At 36.5% G+C, this 20,324-nt stretch overlaps 1 protein-coding gene across 1 annotated transcript in view; it reads right to left on the reverse strand.

Annotated features, from left to right (window-relative positions):
• The window catches only part of FRMD6 (FERM domain containing 6), a 114,659-nt gene extending 95,795 nt beyond the window's left edge, over positions 1 to 18,864 (reverse strand). The window contains exon 1 of the mRNA XM_072629714.1: positions 18,692 to 18,864. The gene's annotated coding sequence lies outside the window, so the exon portion shown is untranslated. The remainder of the gene's footprint in view (positions 1 to 18,691) is intronic.
• Between the last annotated feature and the right edge of the window lie 1,460 nt (positions 18,865 to 20,324).

Genomic DNA, 20,324 nt, shown 5'->3' on the forward strand with positions numbered 1-20,324 from the left:
TGGATATATATCTACAATAACATAAATAACCCAGATTAACAGAAGAGAAATAAAATACTTACATATCCCCATTTTAGAAAAAGAAACTGAACAAACCATCAAGGAATTTCCTAAGAAAAGAATCCCCAGGGACAGATGGATTCACAAGCAAATTTTACCAAACATCTAAAGAACAATCAATTCCGTTATTATATAAATTACTTGGAGAAACAGGTAAAGGGGTCTGACCAAGTTCCTTTTATCACACAAATACTGTGATGATACTTAAACCAAGAAGAACTAAAATAGAAAAAAATCGTTGACCCCTCACCCTAATGAATATTGATGTCAAAAATTTTAATGAAATATTAGCAAGGAGATTACGGCAATTTAACAGCAAGATCATACACTATGACCAGGCAGGATGTATACCAAGTATGTAGGGCTAGTTCAATATTAGGAAAAATATCAGCGTAATTGACTGTATCAATAACAAAACCAAGAAATCATTTCATATCTCAATAGAAGCAGAAAGCCTTTGAAAAAATAACTCATTCCTATTACAAAAACATACCACTGGAGAGCATAGGGATTAAATTAAAAGAATAAGTAATATTTATCTAAAACCATCAACAAGCATTGTCTGTAATAGGGACGAACTAGAAGTCTTTCCAATACAGTCAGGGGTGAAGCAAGGAAACCCATTATCCCCTCTATGTTTCAATATTGTACTAGAAATGCTAGCTACAGCAATAAAAGAAAAAGAAATCAAAGGAATTAGAATAGGTAATGAGGAAGCAAAACCCTCTGCAGATGATATAACAGTACACTTAAGAGAATCCTAAAGAACCAACTAAAAAACTGTTTGAAATAACTAACAACTTTAGCAAAGTTGCAGGATAAAAAATAAAACCCACGTAAGCAATCAGCATTTCTATATATTGCCAACAAAGCCCAGCAGCAAGAAAGAGAAATTCTCTTCGATTTATATAAATATATAATCTAATATATATGAATATATTTTATATATTTATATAATATAATTATATAATATAATATGTTATATTATAGATATAATTTATATAATATAAATAATTGTAAACAATGCATATTACATGGGAATCTACCTGCCAAGACAAATCCAGGAACTATTATAAACACAATTACAAGACACTTTCCACACAAATAAAGTCAGATCTAAACAACTGGAAAAAAATATTAAATGCTCATGGCTGAGTCAGTATAATAAAATAATTACAATTCTACCTAAATTAATCCATTCATTCAGTGGATACCAATCAATGACCCAAAAATTATTTTATAGAGCTAGAAAAAATAGTAACAAACTTCATCTGGAAGAAGAAAAGCTCAAGGATATCAAGAGAATCAATGAAAAAAAACAAAAGTGAAGGAAGATGGTCTAGCTTTTCCCGATCTCAAACTGTATTATAATACAGTAATTATTGAAATAATTTGTTAACTGACTAAAAAACAGAGTGGTGGATCCATGGAATAGATTACATACACATTACATTAATTTAGTATATACTAAACTCAAAAGATTCAAGCTTTTGGAAGAAAATTATTTTGCAAAAACTACTGGGAAAACTGAAAAATAGTATGACAGAAACTAGGTGTAGACTAACATTTCATTCTGCACATTAAGATAAGGTCAAAATGGGTACATGATTTACATATAAAGAGTGATACCGTAAGCAAATTAAGAGAACATGGAATAGTTTATTCATCAATTAGGACCAAGAAAATGTAGAGAGTACTATAAAAGGCAAGATAAATAATTTTGATTAAATTAAAAAGGTTTTGCACAAACAAAACCAATGCAACCAAAATTAAAAGGAAAAGATAAAATTTGGGAGAAATTTTTGCAAGAAGTATCTCTGATAAAGGCCTCATTTCTCAAATATATAGAGAACCAAGTCAAATTTATAAGAATGCAAGTAATGGTCAAAGAACATGAACAGGGAGTTTTGAAACAAAGAAATCAAAGCTAAATAATCATGTGAAAAAATGGTCTAAATTATTGATTAGAGAAATGCAAATTAAAACAACTCTGAGGTACCACCTCACACCTATCAGATTAGCTAACACAACAACAAAATAAAATGATAAATGTTGGAAGAGATGTGGAAAAACTGGGTCACTAATGCACAGTTGGTAGAGTTGTGAACTGGTCTAACCAGTTTAGAGAGCAATTTGGAACTATGCCTGAAGAGCTATAAAACTGTGCCTACCCTTTGATCCATCCATTCCTAGGTATATATCCTAAAGAATTCCCAAAAATGGGAAAAGGACCTGTTTGTATAAAAATATTTATACCAGCTCTTTTTGTGGTAGCTTAAGAACTGGAAATTGAGGGAAATAACTAAACAAGCTATGGTGTATGGTCATGATGGAATATTACTGTGCTATAAAAAATAACAAGCAGAATGATTTCAGGAAAACCTGGACTTACATAAACTGATGCAAAGTGAAGTGAATAGAAGCGGGAGAACACTGTACATAGTTAACAGCAATATTGTACAATGAAGAACTGTGAATGACTTAGTTATTCTCAGCAAATACAATAATGCAAGACAATCCCAAATGACTCATGATGAAACATTTTCCACCTCCAGAAAAAGAACTGATATTTTCTGAATACAGACTAAAGCATGCTATTTTTCACTTTCTTTCATTTAAAAAAATATTTTAGCCTTCTTGTAGAAAATGACTAATATGGAAATGTTTTACATGATTACACACATATAACCTATATCTGATTGCATAACCTAATAGGAAGGGGAGATGGGAAAGAGAGAAGGATAGAATTTGGAACTCAAAACTTTAAAAAGAAAACAAATAATAAAAAAAAAATGTTTTAGGATGAAATATGGGACAAATAAAATATACAAAAAAGAGACATTAAGAAAAAAAATTCGAGACTATAAAAAATAGAAATTGTAAAATATCCAAAAAAAAACTGCCCTGAAAAAATATAACCATTTAAAGTAAACAAAAACAAATGCACTAAAAAAGCAAAAGAATAAATGGACCTTACTTTAGTGTGTTAATTTGTACACATTTTAAATCAGGGGTCAACATTATATATAAAAAGACTAGAGATCTTTCCAGTAAGAAGAGAAAGCACAACAATGATATCCATCATTACAACTATTGAATTACATCTAGAAATCAGCTACAGTGGTAAGACAAGAAAAAGAAATCAAAGGCATAAGTATAAGCAAAGAATACAGTACTACAGCTTTTTGCTAATGTGATCTTCTATATTTAGAGATTTCTAAGGAATCTACTAAAATTAATTTAAACTACTTTAGCAAAATGACATAAAATAAATCCTTAGACCTTATTACCTTGTCTATATACTGCAAATGAAACCTAGCAGAAAGAGACAAATTCCATTCAAAGTAATTACAGAACACAAAATATCTGGAAGCCTATCTGTAAAAACATACACAGAAACTCTATGAATATAAGTACTAAACACTACTTAAAGAAATAAAGACAGACCTAAAAATTAGAGAAATATTAATTGTTCGTGGTTAGGATGTACCAATAAAAATGGAAACACCAAACAAATTAATGTATTCAGTGCCTCACCAAAGAACTGCTTTCTATTTCGAAGAAAGATAATTTAAGAATCACTGGAATAACTAAAAGTCATGAAGAAAAAAAGGGCCCGGGCTCATATTTCAAGAAATCACAAAGAAAAACCATACAGATAGCTCAGGACAAAAGGACAAAGCAAAAATTGAACACTGGTCACCTCTGAAAAAAGAAATTCCAAAACAAAAACTTGCAGAAATAGTATAGTCAAAATCCAGAATGCCTACATTAAGAAAATACTACAAGCAGCCAGAAATAATTCAAATACCATGGAGGCACAATCAGTATCACACAAGATTTAGCAATTAACCACTACAAGGAGTTGAAGGTCTGGAATATAACATTCCAGACAGAAGGCAAAGGAGCTAGGATTACAGCCAAGAATAACTTATCCAGCAAAACTGACTATAATCCTTCAGAGGGAAAAACAGATATTTATTGAATCAAATGATTTTCAGGTACTCCTAATAAAAAGACTAAAAGTGAATAGAAAATCTGACATTCAAACACAAGCCACAGGAGAAGTACAAAAAGGCAAACATGAGTGAGATAACACAAGAGGGAAAATGATGCATATGAAGCTTGAGAATTTTATTGCTATGGCTGTTAAAGGGAGTCTACTTAGAGGTCAAGGGTATGATAGTATTATGATGGGATGGTCTTAAAAATCTAAAAGGAAGGTGAAAAAGAGGGTTACAATGGGTGAGGGGGCATGGGAGAGGAAAAATGGGAAAAATTACCTTACATAAACTGCTATGCTCATCCTTCATTGCCAAAGAAGACCATGCCATCAGAGAAATGATGACATGACTTGCACTTGACTTTGTTTTTGAGTGAGGGAGGGCTGTGCAGGTCATCAGCCTCACTTCTCCTTCAGAGCCATCTGAATCTAGTGACTAGATATTTATCAGGATGACTGGATATGACCCAGAATGCACTACCTTATATAAATAAGGCAAGCAAGAAGGAGTTATACAATGGAAGGGAGGATTGGGGGAGTGAGCAACCCTTAAACCTTAACCTTATTCTCATCTGAACTGGTTCAAGGTGGGGAAGAATATACATATACATATAGGTGAGTATAAATGTTCATCTTTCCCAACACAGAAGTAGGAGGGAAAGGGGTTAGGGGGAATTAGAAAGAGGGTAATTAAGGAAGCAAAACAGACTCCTGAAAAGGATAGAGGGATACAAAAAGAGAAGAATAAGTATAAGAAAATGGGAGGGAGGGAAATAAACATTTATAAATTAGCACATAGCATCATAACTATGGATGTGAACACAATGAACTCATCTATAAAACAGAAGAGGACAGGAAAATGAATTAGAAACCAGAATACAAAAAGTCAGTGTTTATATGAAACACATAGGTGGAGCCAAGATGAAGGAGAAAAGGCAGTTACCGGCCTAAACTCTCCCAAATTCCCCACCAAACAACTTTAAATAAGGCCTCCAAACCATTTATGTGCCTTCTGTCCTTCTAACTGCCCCCAAAATGAGAATAAAATAGTAAAATAAAACAAGTAGTAAAGAATTGGCTTACTTGATTTGAAAAAAGAAAAATTTACCAGTATCAAATAGGAAAAGGATAAATTCCCAATCAATGAAAATCAAACAAAAGCAACTGTTAAGAGCTATTTTGCTCAACTACATACTACTAAAATTGATAATCAAAATGAAATAGATGAATACAAAAATATAAATGGCACAGATTAATATAAAAATATATAGAATACTTAAATAGTTCTATCTGAGAAAAAGAAATGAAAAAAGCTACAAATAAGCTTCCTCAGAGGGAAATAAAAGACCAGATAAATTAATTCCACCAAACATTTAAAGTACAATTAATTCCAACCCTACATAAACTGTCTGGAAAAACAGGTAAAAGGGTCCTGCCAAATTCCTGCCTTGACACAAATACAGTACTGATACCTAAACCAGGAAGAACAAAATCTGAGAAAAAAAACTATATTTCTGGTAGCCAAGATGATGGAGCAAGCAGTAAACTGTCATTCTCCCTTTCTGGCCTATAAAAAAAAAAAAAGCAAAAATAGTGTCCCAGCAAAAATCCTGGAATATCAGGGACAGCAGAAAGACAGGGAGAAGCAATCTTTTAGCCTGCAAAACTTGGGGGTGGGAGGTGTTATCAAGAAAGGTCTGTTTCACAGGAGTAAAAAAGGGAGTGTAGTCCAAGATAGAAGGTGCCCTAGCAAGCTAGCAGCGAGTGCTCCCTCAGCAAAGCAGTGGGAAACTCTGAGCCCCAGGGTGGTGGAAAAGGCAAACACCAACCTCATGTGTCTTATCACAGTGAGGGGAACTGGCAGATTCCAGTTCCAAGAACTACCACATACTCCAGCACAGCTCTGGACAGCCAGGTGTCCTTCACTAGGGAATTTTGCTGTGCTTCAGCACAGCCCTTGGCAGGCATCTTCAAACAGCTGAACTTCCCTGTGCTTCAAGGCAACCCAAGGCAGGCTGACATCCTCTAGCAGTCTATCTCCTGCATTTCAGTGCAGGCCCATGTGGGCAAGTGGCCTCCAGCAGTCAGAATTCTCAGTGTTTCAGTGTAGCCCCAGAAGAATGCAGAAAAACAAAACCTAGCCTCAGCCCTGCTAGACAAGGCCACTAGGACCCCAAATCTGCACCAGTTAGGCTGTCAGACCCCAATAGCTCCCTGCTGCAGCACCCGAGCCCCACCACACAAAGGCTCCTGACCCCAGCACAAGAAGCTTAGGATAGTGCCCCCTTTATTCCAGTAGGAAAGCACAACTTTAAAAGCTGGGAAATAGGCAAACAAAATGAACAAAAAGTAGAAAATAACACGGACCATAGAAAATTATTATGGTGACAGGGAAGATCAAAACACAAAATCAGAAAAGAACAATATTGTCAATATACCTACATCTGAAATCTCAAAGGGAAATATGAATTGGTCCCAAGCCCCAAAAAACCTTCTTAGAAGAGTTCAAGAAGGATTTTAAAAGTCAAATAAGAGAGGTAGAAGAAAAATTGGGAAAAGAAATGAGAGGCATGCAACAGAGTCAATAGCTTAGAAAAGGAAGGAAAAAAATTGATTGAGGAAAATGAACCCTTAAAAAATACAACTAACCAAATGGAAAAGTAGGTACAAAAATGCACTGAAGAGAAGACCTCCTTAAAAAGCAGAACTGGGCAAATGGAAAGGGAGGTACAAAAACTCACAGAAGAACTTGTTAAAAAGTAGAATTGGCCAAAGGGAAAAAGAGGCACAAAAACTTACTGAAGGAAACAATTCATCAAAAAATCAGGCTTGGGCAAGTATAAGCTAATGACTCTATAAGGCATCAAGAATCAGTCAAACAAAATCCAAAGAATGAAAAAATAGAAGAAAATGTAAAATATCTCATTGGAAAAACAACTGACCTAGAAAACAGATCCAGGAGAGGTAACTTAAAAATTACTGGACTACCTGAAAGCGATGGTCAAAAAAAGAAGCCTAAACAGCATCTTTTAAGAAATTATCAAGGAGGGCGGAGCCAAGATGGCAGAGTAGAAAGATGCATATACTCTAGTGCTTCCCCCACAGCCCACAAAATACCTGTAAAAAACGACTCTCAACAAATTCTAGAGCAGCAGAAGCCACAGAACAACACAGTAAAAGAGGTTTCCAGCCAAAGGTAACCTGGAAAGCTGGCAGGAAAGGTCTATTTCACATGACTCTGAGCTGAGCAGAGCATAGTCCTGGCCATGCAGCACTGGGAGGAACAGGATCTGAACAGACCTCCAGACAGAGTTTCTATCAGCGAAGGTCCCAGATACCTCAACCCACAAGCAACAAAGAAAGCTCCAAAGGTCAGTGTGGGAAGGCTTTCCTAGCAGGGCGAGAGGGGAACGGGGTTCCTGACAGCAGCAACAGCAGTAGCAGACAGCAGGCAGCTATGGTGACCGGGAAGCAACCTGGGTCCATTGTCCAGGCAGTTCAGCTTAAAGCCTCTGGCAGTAGGGAACAGCTGATCTAAACCTCAGCCCTCAGTGACAGTCTGCTCTCACCCAAAGCCTCAGGGGAATCGAGCAGCTGAGTCCAATATCAGCCTTGAACATGATATTGGGGAGAGAAGGGGCAATAGGGCCATCCTCTTGACAAAGGATTCAGAAGTCAAGTAACTGGCTGGGAAAATGCCCAAAAAAGGAAAAAAAATAAGATCATAGAAGTTTACTTTCTTGGTGAACAGGTGTCTCCTCCCATCCTTTCAGATGAGGAAGAACAAGGCATGTTGTCACAGGAAGTCAAGGCCCCTGCCTCCGGGACTTCCAAAGTGAACTTAAACGGGGCTCAGGCAATAGAAGAGCTCAAAAAGCAAGTTAGCAGCTTGCTAAAGGAGAACTAAAAAAATGCTGAGGAAAATAACACTTTAAAAAGAGGCTAACTCAATTGGAAAAAGAGGTCCAAAAACCAATGAGGAGAAGGAGGCTTTAAAAAGCAGAATTAGCCAAATGGAAGAAAGGGTTCAAAAGCTCACCGAACAAAACAGTTCTTTAAAAGAGAGAATTGAATTCAGGGAAGCTAATGAAACAATTCAAGTATTGTGGAAATACAATCAGGATAACACAGGATCTGGCAGCTTCAATATTAAGGGATCAAAGGGCTGGGGACAGGATATTCCAGAAGTCAAAGGAACTGGAATTAAAACCAAGAATCACCTACTCAGCAAAACTGAGTATAATACTTCAAGGGAATAAATGGTCATTCAATAATGTAGAGGACTTTCAAGCATTCATGATGAAAAGACCAGAACTGAAGAAAAAATATGACTTTCAAACAGAAGAACCAAGAGAAGCATGAAGAGGTAAACAGGAAAGAGAAATCATAAAAGATTTTCTAAAGCTGAACTGTTTACATTCCCACATGGAAAGAAAATATTTGTAACTCTTGAGACTTTTCTCAGTATTTCGGTAGGTAGAGGGATTGTACATACACACACACACACACACACACACACACATACACACACATAGAGAGTACAGGGTGTGTTGAATCAGAAGAGATGATATCCACAAAAAAAAAATAAAATAAAAATTAAGGGGTGAGGGAGGAAAATGCTGGGAGGAGAAAGGGAAAAATGGAATGGGGAAGGCTATAACTCATAAAAGAGATAAAAATCTTGTTCAGTGGAGAAGAAAAGGGAGAAGGGGAGAGGGGAAAAGTGAAGCTACTCTCTCCACATATGGCTTAAGGAGGGAATAACATGCTCACTAAATTTGGTATGAAAATCTATCTTACACTACAGGAAAGTAGGGGAGGAGGCAACAAGTGGGGTGAGGGGAATGACAGAAAGGAGGGCAAATGGGAGAAGGGAGTAACTAGAAATAAACATTTTTGGGAAGGGACAATGTCAAATGAGGGAATAAAAAAACAAGGGGAAATAGAGTGGGATAGAGGGCAATATAATTAGTATTACACAACATGATTATTATGGAAGTTGCTTGCAAAACTATACATATTTAGTCTATATTGAATTGCTTGCCTTCTCAGTGGGACTGGGGAGGGAGAGAAGTTAGAATTCAAAGTATTAGAAATGAATGTTGAGAAGTATTATTGCATATAACTGGGAAATAAGAAAAACAGGTAATGGGGTATAGAAATGTATATTGCCCTACAAGAAAAGAGAGATGGGGATAAGGGAAGGGTGGGGTATGATAGAAGGGAGGGTACATTGAGGGAAGGAGTAATCAGAATGCAAGGTATTAGGGGCTTGGGGGAGGGAAGAGATGGGGAGAAAAATTGGACATGTTACAAAGTGATGTAAAAGCAATTAGTATTAAAACAATTGACTGAATTAATTACCGAGAATAAATCAGAGTCATCTTTAGTTTGGGGAAAAGAATTTTAGTCTAAAGTTTCCTATAGCAGGTAACCTGGGGTAAAATTTGGCATTGATGGAAAAGTTAAGGTTTTAACTAAGGTTTAGTTAAACCTTTAATTAAGGTTTAATGATTGTTATTTAATCAGGAACTAGAACAGGTATAGAAAGGCATGTAAGCCACTTAAGACTTGCCTCAAAAGATGTTCCTTAGCCAAAGTGAAATTATAATCATATTTGAAACCTGGTTATTGGAACTTGCTATTTTAAGATTCTATGGGACTATTAACTGACTGTTCTTCTGAGTCTAACTCTAGGTGTAGATAGCAAGAAAGGTGGTCTGAGCCTCTAATCCATGATGCCAGTAAGCCTGTGAGATGCTGGTATGAAATGCAAAAGGTGATCTCATGGGAAGGGTGGGAGAGCAGCTGTTCAGCCTGGGCTGAGGTAGGATTCTCCTGACTCAATTTCCCCACTGACACCTGGCAGACTTTAAGCCTGACTGAATGCAAGCTGGCAATTTACTCCTGCCTGGAACTTACATGAAGTTGGGGAAATATTGTTTCCCTGCAATATCCCTACTGTTAGTGGCAATTTTCTATAGTCAAAAAGTTTGTAAGCTTAATACCAGATCCATTAAACTATAGATTGTTGGTAGGGGAACATCTGAGGTTAAGTCTAAAATTAAGCTATCAGGCTTAGGACTTTAGACCAACAACAATAAGTTAGGGTCCTTTAATTCTTAGTAATAGTGTAGAGGCAATTAGGTCAAAGGCTTGTAAAGTTAGCTTACATAGTTACTATTTGTGTCAGTTGGTTAATGTTAAATAAAAATTCGTTGGTGATCTATATTGTAAATACTTTAAAAGAAATATCACCTGACCAAAAATTGGAATAGTTTTATGAGACATGAACTGTGTTAAAAATAAAAAAGAAAGAAATTATCAAGAAAAACTGCCCTAATATCCTAGAACCAGAGGGTAAAATAATCATTTAAAGAATCCACTGATCACCTCCTGAAAGAGATCCCAAAATCAAAACTCCAAGGAATATTATAGCCAAATTCCAGAATTATCAGATCAAGGAGAAAATACTGTAAGTAGCTAGAAAGAAAGAATTAAAGTATCATGTAACCACACTCAGGATTACACAGGACCTAGAGGATTCTACATTAAAGGATCAGAGGGCCTAGAATATGATATCCCATAAGGCAAAGGAACTTGGATCACAACCAAGGATCAACTACTCAGAAAAAGTAGCACCATTTTTCAGGGGAGGAGATAGACATTCAATAAAATAGGCACCTTCCAAACCTTCCTGATGAAAAGACCAGAGCTCAACAGAAAATTAAATCTTCAAATACAAGATGTAAGAGAGGCATAAAAAAGGTAAACAGGAAAGAAAAAATAGAACACACTCTTCAATAAGGGTAAACTGTTTTATCCCTAATGGGAAGATTATACTTGTAACTCTAGAGAACTGTATTATTATTATGACACTTAGAAGGGGTATACATAGAGGTTGTAGTATAAGTTGACTTTGATGTGATGATAAAAAAAATTAAGGGGTAAAAAAAGGATTGAACTAGGAGAAAAGGTAAGAAAGAGACAGAAAAGGGTAAATTACATCACACAAAATGGCACAAAGACCTCTAATAGTAGAGAGAAAGTAGGAAGGGAGGCAAGCATTGTTTGAACCTTACTCTCATCAGATTTGGCTCAAAGAGGGAATAACACATAAATTCATTTGGGTACAGAAATTTTTCTTATCCTACAGGAAGAAGGAGAGGTAAGGAGAAAAAAAGGAGAGGAGCTGATAGAAGGGAGGGCAGATTAAGAAAAGTCATGGTCAGAAGCAAAACACTAGTGAAGAGCAAAAAGGAGAAAGGAAAACATAAACGTGGGGAAATGGGATGGAGAGAAAGACACAGTCAGAAATCATAACTCTGAATGTGAATTGAATGAACTCTTCCATAAACTGAAAGAACCCATACTCTTTAAGAGATGTTGTGAGTTTCAGGAAGAAATCGACAGTAAAACTATACCTTCCCCTCACAGAACCAGATAAATCTAACCACAAAACAAACAAGAAAAAAGTTAGAGAGGTGAATAGAATTTTTAAAAAGTTAGATATGGTAGACATTTAGAGAAAACTGAATGGGGATAGAAAAGAATGTATTCTTTCTTAGCAGTACATGGCATCTACACAAAAACTGACCATGTATTAGGGTATAAAAATCTCACAATCCTATGCAGAAAAGCAGAACTATTAAATGCATCCTTTTCAGATCATGATGTAATAAAAAGGACATGTAATAAAGGGCCAAGGAAAGACAGATCAAAAATTAAGTGGAAACTAAATAATCTAATCCTAAAGAATGAATGGGTCAAACAACAAATGATAAAAATAATCAACAACATCCAAGAGAATGACAATAATGAAACAATATACCAAAACTTATGGGACGCAGCCAAAGCAGTTTTTAGGGTAAATTTTATATCTCTAAATGTTTACATGAATAGAATAAAGAAAAAGGACATTAATGAACTGGGCATGCAACTAAATAAGCTAGAAAAAGAACAAATTTAAAATCCCCAATTAAATACCAATTTAGAAATACTGAAAATAAAGAAGAGATTGAAATTGAGAACTGGTTCTATTTTAAAAAAAACAACAATAGATAAATCTTTGGGTAATTTGATTAAACTAGAAAGAAGAAAACAAAATTACCAGTATCAAAAATGATACTAATGAAGAGGAAAACAATTATTAAGTTCTATTTTGGCCCACTATATGCCAATAAATCTGATGATCTTAGTGAAATGGATGAATATTTACAAAAATATACGTTGCCCAGATTAATAGAACAGGAAATAAAATACTTAAACCCATTTCAGAATAAGAAATTGAACAAGCCATCAATGAACTCCCTAAGAAAAAAATCTCGAGTCAGATGAATTTGCAAGTGAATTCTACTAAACATTTAGAGACCTAATTAATTCCAATACTCTATAAACTATTTGGGAAAACAGGTGAAGCAGTTCTATCCAATCCTTTTTTATGATACAAATGTGGTACAGATACGTAAATGGAGAAGAGCCAAAACAGAGGATGAAAATTATAGAACAATTTCCCTAATTTATATAGATGCAAAACTTTTAAATAAAATACCAGCAAAGAGATTGCAGCAGTACATCACAAGCATCATACACTATGATCTGGTAGGATTTATGCCAGGAATGCAGGGCTGGCTCAATATGAGGAACACTATCAGTATAATTGACCATATCAATAACAAAATTAACACAAATCATAGGATTATTTCAACAGATGCAGAAAAAGCTTTTAAAAATATATAGCACCCATTCATATTAAAAACATTAGACAGCATAGAAATAAATGGAGTTTTTCTTAAAATAAGTGGCATTATCAAAAACCATCAGCAAGCATTATATGTAATAGGGATAAACTAGAAGCATTTCCAATCAGGTCAGGAGTGAAACAACAATGCCCATTATCACCACTGTTCTTCAATATTGTACTAGAATTGTTAGCTTTAGCAATAAGAGAAGAAAAAGAAATACAAGGAATTAGAATAGGCAAAGAAGAAACAAAGTTATCACTCTCTACAGATGTCATGATGGTATACTTAAGAGAATCCAGTAAAAAAACTACTTGAAATAATTAACAACTTTAGCAAAGTTGCAAGATACAAAATAAACCCACACAAATCATCATTTCTTTATGTTACTAACAAAGCCCAGCAACAAGTGATAGAAAAAGAAATTCCATTTAAAGTAACTGTAGATAATACAAAATATTTGGAAGTCTACTTGCCAAGATAAACCCAGGAACACAATTACAATATACTTTTCACACAAATAAAGTCAGAACTAAACAATTGGAAAAATATCTGTTGCTCGTGGGTAGACCAGACAGAATAAAAAATATAATTCTACCTAAATTAATTTACTTATTCAGTGCCATACAACCAAAAACTTATTTGACAGAGCTAGAAAAAAATACTAATATTCATCTGCAAGAACAAAAGGTCCAGAATATTAAGGGAATTAATGAAAAGAAATTCAAGGGAAGGTGGCCTAGCCATACCACATCTAAAATACTGGCTAAGAAATAGAGTGGTGGATCAGTGGAATAAGTTAGGTTCAAAAGACACAGTGGTCAATGATTATAGTAGTCTACTGTTTGATAAACACAAAGATTTCAGTTTCTAGGATAACAACTCACTATTTGACAAAAACTACTCGGAAAAAATTAGTATGGCAAAAAATAGGCACAGACCAACATCTTACACCATATATGAATATAAGGTCAATGTGGGTACATGAATTAGACAAAGGATGACACTATGAGCAAATTAGGAGAGCTTTGGAATAGTTTACCTGTCAGATCTATAGAGAAGGGAAGACTTTCTTACCAAACGAGACAGAGAACACTATGAAAAGCAAAATGGATAATATTGATTACATTAAATTAAAAAGCTTTTCCACAATCAAAGCCAGTGCAACCAAGAATTGAAGGAAATAAGAAAATTGAGAACAATTTTTATAGCCAATGTCACTGATAAAGATGCCTTACTTCTAAAATATATAGAGAACTAAATCCAATTTACAAGAATACAAGTCATTGCCCCCAACTGATAAATGGTCAAAGCATATGAACAGGCAGTTTTCAGATGAAGAAATTAAATCTATCTATAATCATATGAAAAAATGCTCTAAATCACTACTGACTAGAGAAATATAAATTAAAACACCTCTGAGGTACCCCCTCATACATATCAGATTAGCTAATATGACAAAAGAGAAAAATAATAAATGTTGGAGATGATAAGGGAAAACTGGAGCACTAATGCATTGTCAGTAGACATATAAACTGATCTAACCATTCTGGAGAGCAATTTAGAATTATGCCCAAAGGACTGTGAAACTGCATAACCTTTGATCCAGCAATACCACTACTAGGTCCATCTCCCAAAGAGATCATAAAAATAGGAAAAGGACCCACAAAAATATTTATAATAGCTCTTTTTTGCGGTGGCAAAGAATTGGGAATTAAGGGGATGCCCATCAGCTGGGGAATGGCTGAACGAGTTGTGGAATATAAATGTAATGGAATACTATTGTGCTATAAGAAATGATGAGTAGGCTAAGTTCAGAAAAATCTGGAAAGACTAAAATGAACTGATGCTGAATGAAGCGAGCAGAACTAGGAGAACACTGTACACAATAGCAGCAACATGATGCAAAAATGTTATCTACATCCAGAGAAAGAACTATGGGGTATGAATGTAGATCAAAGCCAACTATTTTCTTTTTTTGTGATTTTTCCCTTTTGTTCTGACTCTTCTTTCACAACATGACTAATGTAGAAATGTTTAACGTGACTGTACATGTATTACCTTTATCAGATTGCTTGCTGTCTTGGGGGAGGGGAAGGAAGAGGGAGAAACATTTGGAACTCAAAATCTTATAAAGGTCAATGTTGAAAACTATCTTTACATATAACTGGAAAAAATAAAGTACTATGAAATAGGAAGGAGAAAGAATAGCAAGTTATGCATAGTAAATCTGCAGTTTTATGTACAGTCATTTTTTATTGAATTATGCTATGGAAATGCTTGTTTTATTCCACAAATTAAAAATAGTTAAAACTTTAAAATTTCCTATACTTAAATAATTTAAGTACACTTTAAATAGTTCCTATTCTCATTTTTTATACACTGAACTGAAAGATACATGAACAAAATTGGATTTTGTCCATTTGATTGGAGTTAGGGAGGAACAGATCTAAAATTCATGTTATATTAGGGTTTTTTTTTTTGTAAAATGGTAACATATGATTTACCCCATTTATATGTTATAGCAAAACTCTACTATAATTTTACAATTACTAAGACCATTTTCAAATCTAACTTATAAAAAGTAAAATAAAAAGACTGGGTCAAACATAAATATATGCCAGGTTGTGTTAATTCTAACCACTACCAGTTCACTTTTTCTGCCTCAGCTGAAAAAAATTCTACATAGTATTAGCACTTAATGAAGCTTATTCCAAACAATTGTTTAAAAAAATCCCATCTCAGCAGAAAAAAAGAAAACATCTTTCTAAAGAGCTCAAACAATATCATAAATACACTTTACAAAAATGTAACATGAAACTTACTTCCCAATTTGAGGTTTTTGAAAAATCTCAAAATAACTATGCTTTCTATATGTTCCATCTGGGCTCCAGGTATTATGCACAAACAAAGGGAAATCTCACTGAGATCATTCAAATCTCAAGTTCATATACATTTTACCACCTGGTATATATTAATCTCTTCTTGGTATTAGATTTCATGCAGTAAAATAATTGCTTGCAGATTTTATACTAAAATTCCTTTAGATATCAAAATGTGCAACTTCCAAGTTCAAAATTACTTTGCCTCACAAAAGATAATATTCCTTCACACTAAAATCTGAGAGTTTTATCAAAAAGACTGATTAATCTGAAATCTTTCATTTCCAGCATGATTCTTAAAGTCTATCACGTAATCATAAATTCTGAAAGCCAAAAACTTTAGTACCACTGCAGAGGAAAACTGGAAACAAAGTGCCACAAACTAGAAAAACTAAAGAGCATAATTGACTTAAATATTTTACAAGAAAATCCATTAATTCAGTAACAATTTTAAAGAATTTGGAGACAAAATACCTACAGCCAGAATCTCCAATACAGATTGAAAATCTGAATTATACCAACACTAAACTTTGACAAATTCATGTTTTCATTTGTACTATTTTATTCATTTTGCATTTTTTCCAAAAGCTTCTCTGATCAATCCCGCAGTGTCTTAACCCTGAAAAATTCAAGAAATACAGTGTTCCAAAAAAAAGGGGTAGAGAAGAGGAGAAACAAATATTTCCTGCACACAGAAACTTTTTTGGAACATTCCAGTGGTCAATCAGTGCAAGATCTTAATCATCCCCTTCCCTGCCCCCACCAAAAAAACAAAAAAGTCCAGTTCATATTACAAGTACGCTGCTTGGCCACAGGCAGCTGGGGGCTCAGTGGATAGAACTGTTCCTTCACAGGGTTGGAGCACACAGTGGGAGTTATGTAAAAGTTTAGTCTCCTCAGAGAAGATAGTCAGCATAAGTCTAGTCAATTTTCCAAAGGTGTGTTTTTATGTGAAATACGAATTTAACATCTGTAAAATATACTGACATCATCCAGATATCATATTTCTCACAGACATTTATAATATTCTGCCCTATACTTTATTGCCCAAACCACAAAGGCTTAAATTTCTACCGAATTTTAAACATGAGGGCCACAGTCAAATCATCTGTCTTTTTTCTGTTCCTTTTCCTCACCACTCTTTTAGGAAGGCTTTAAAAGGACTTGATGGCTATTTAAAAATATTTTCTTCAAAATTCTCAGAAGTCCTATTTTGAAAAACTCTACACTGTTTACTGCCACTGAATGCAAATGTATGATCCTATTTTAAAACAAACAAATAATAGACATATATCTCAAAATAACCATGCTTTCTGAGGGGAAAAAAAGTTTCCCCACAGAAAGTTTTGAGGCAGTGAAATATCAGCTTGCTGAAATCACTGAAAGGAAATGACTAACATTCTTGGAAAATGAAGCCACTGGCAGCTTTCTCCAACATAATCCCTAAAACTCTGCCCTGTGGCAAAAGAGTATTTTGTGTATAAATAAATAAATTTAGATAGATTCTTTCAAAGCTAATAAATAAAATATCTGGGGTTCTCCCAGAAAGGCTATTAGGATTATATCTAATACAGAGGAAATCCCAAGAAGACATGACATTTACTGTGCATTCTGAGATCAGATTCAGAACCAATGGAAGACAGAACCTTAAATTTAAACGCCATGACAAATTTTTGATGGTTTATTATGGTTTCCTCTAGCATTGTGAAACAATAAATTCGCTGGTTCCATTGGACACCAGAAGAAAACAAAGGATTTTGTGATATGTTATTAAATCCAAACACATCCTTGGGGAGGCGAGGGCGGCAAAAACAAAGAAAGTTGAGGAAGTCCAGGGACCAGAGTCTACTGAGACCATATCACACGTGAGTGACTTGAAAAACTGTGGCTCTTCATTTCAGGAGTAAAATATGCTTTTGCAGGGCAGTTTTTCCACCAATTCATAGCTTCCAAACAAAAATCCACTATTAACATATTCCATGGCAGAGACTTAACTCTTACTTCTGCGCAGAACACATGACTTCAATGCACTCTTTCATCCTGCTAGACAATTTCACACAAATGGAAACATTGGCTACCTCACTAGTAAATTACTCTAATTCCTGCCATGTCAATTTCCGAAAGCACCCATCTGTAAGGTGCTACAGGGTCCTCGGCCTCCACACGTGCAGTCCTGCTGACTCGGGCGATCCTGGCTCTCTCCAACACTCAGCATCAGCTCCGTAGGGTGCGGGTTATTACCCCGAGGAAGACCCACGGCTTAGCTACATCCCAACACCCACCTCCAGGTCCCTCAAACTAGGCAGAGCAGCTTTCGGGAGAAGCAGCTCCCTTGCAACAACTTTAAAGAGCTGCCTCCCCGCTGGGAATACCAAGGCAAGTGACAGTTTGGGGTTCCTCCCACATGTGGCAGCCCCTTCCCCCCATCTTCCAGTTCCAGGACTGTGGTCGGTATAAACTAGGCTGTTGGAGCGCCCAGCGGGACATGGTTAATATGTTTTTCGTGAGCCCAGAGAACCCGGGAAGGGAAGGAGGAGGGAAGGAAAAGCGGGGGCGGGAACGCGGAGTTGAAAGGAGGCAGCGACCAAGCAATAAATAGAGCCTCATTTCTTGAAGGTAGCAAGTCACCAGCACCGCCTGCCTCCAGCAACCTCACCCCACTCCTAGGACTTAGGCACAAGGCTAATGCATCCTCCAGTCCCAGGGATTTGCTGGGAGCAGCGAATTTGTAAACGGCAAAACGACCCTAAAAGCCAAAGGGTGGAGGGGAGGGAAAACAAGGGTGGAGGAGAAAAAGAGACGAGATATTTCTTCGTCTGAGGCCCGCCAGCTTTTTCCACTTTGAAGCACCCCCTCCCCCCTCCCCAACCCTCAAAGCCCTGCTCTACCGCGTCTGCCAGGGGAGCCAAACCAGAAACTGTGTGGGGCCCATCGGGGCTCGGACTGAAACACCGCCGGACTTTCCCCCACCCCCATTGCGGGGCACAGGCTTCCACCTCCCCTACCTTAAATAAATTCGAAGACAGGAGGCATCAGAAACTCCTTTCGCTCCTCTCTGCCCAGGGCTTTCCTCCACCTCCTCCCCGTCTCAGTCTCCTCCGCCTTTAGCCTTGGTAGCGATCGCCCCGCTTCCGTCCCGCCCCTAGTCCCTCCTCTTCCACGTCCTCTCCCTCAACTCGTCACTAGGTGGCCGCCGAGCTACATGGGAGCTCCTCGGGGGACCGGCACGTGGACGCCCGCCAGCCCCGCCCCCGGGACCGTACCAAGTGCCTTCTAAGGGGGAAAACCTGAGGCACAGAAGAAAGGAGAAGGACGTCTAAGCTTTAGTCAACGATGGATCCTACATCCTGAGTATAACCACAAGCTTGTAACTCTTCAGAAATATGCGATACTTGTAACATAAGGAATATTCCTCACTTTAACAGAAAAATCCTTGGTATCGCCCCCCTTCTCCTAGATAGAGCCTCCCTCTTTCTCCTTAAATATGAGTTTGGTTTGGGAGATGTATGTGGGGCTGCATGCTTGGCTGCTTGTTTGTCTAATTCCACGAAATTAGAGGTGATAACTCAGAGGAAGTAGCAAAGGAGGACTCTGTGCCTCCCACAGTTATGATACTGCAACAACCATCTTTACAAAGCGGGCCTTTTGAGTATTGTAAAGTATGTGTCTGTAAAAATTGAACGCATCTCCCATTGCTATCTGGAGGACAGAAGTGATATTTTAGGTATTTTAAATGCCTTGTCCCGCTCTACTAGTCATCAAATGGTTCAGGGTAGCTTGAGGAAATTCAAAGACTGGTAATGTTTAGGGGTGAAGTCTCCTTGAGGAGCAGGGACACTGGAAAAGAAGAATTTCTCTGTAATTAATCTCCTATTTTTAAGTTTTCTTTCCATTAGGATGTCAGCTCCTTGAATGCAGGTGCTTGAATCTCTCTCTCTCTCCCTCTCTCCCTCTCTCCCTCCTCTTTAAATCCCAGCGCTCAGTGCAGAGACTGACAGCAATAAGAACTTACTGATTGATAACTACATTAGATCTGATCATGTCTGTAACTGTAAGGAAGTAGTGAAGAAAGTGGACAAATGAAAGACAAGCTAAGAATGGAGGTGAGTGGATATCTAGAATTACTCCATCCTTGCCTTACCCTCAAGTATGATCACTCAACATTAACAACTGTAGCTCCAACCACTTACTTTCCTACTCTCCTAGCTCTTCTTCCTTTCTTGTCATTCTGCATCTGACCTAGTCCAGGTCCTAGTGGACCCATAGACAATGGAAATCAAAACCCCTCAAGATGAGGCCTTCGCAGAGGACATCAATGGGAGTGATGACTCAGGAGGAAAAAGTGAGGTTGGGGACTTTGCACATCTCTCACTCAAAACAAAGTCAAGTGTAAGTCGTGTCATCATTTCTCTGATGACATGGTCTTCAAAAAAACAGAAGGAAGAACACAACAACACACACAATGGGAGTGAATCAAGAGAAGGATGCAAAGATAAATTATGTTGAATAGGAAACAATTAAAACTTTAAAAATTAACTTTAAAAATCATACTGCTTTTCTTTTTTGGAGGGAGTTACACAAAAATCATTAAAACCCACCAATATTAATTGCCATTCAGTCCATTTCAACATACCTTTT

Source organism: Notamacropus eugenii, chromosome 1 (assembly GCF_028372415.1).
Source record: "Notamacropus eugenii isolate mMacEug1 chromosome 1, mMacEug1.pri_v2, whole genome shotgun sequence".
Classification (NCBI taxonomy): Eukaryota; Metazoa; Chordata; class Mammalia; order Diprotodontia; family Macropodidae; genus Notamacropus; species Notamacropus eugenii.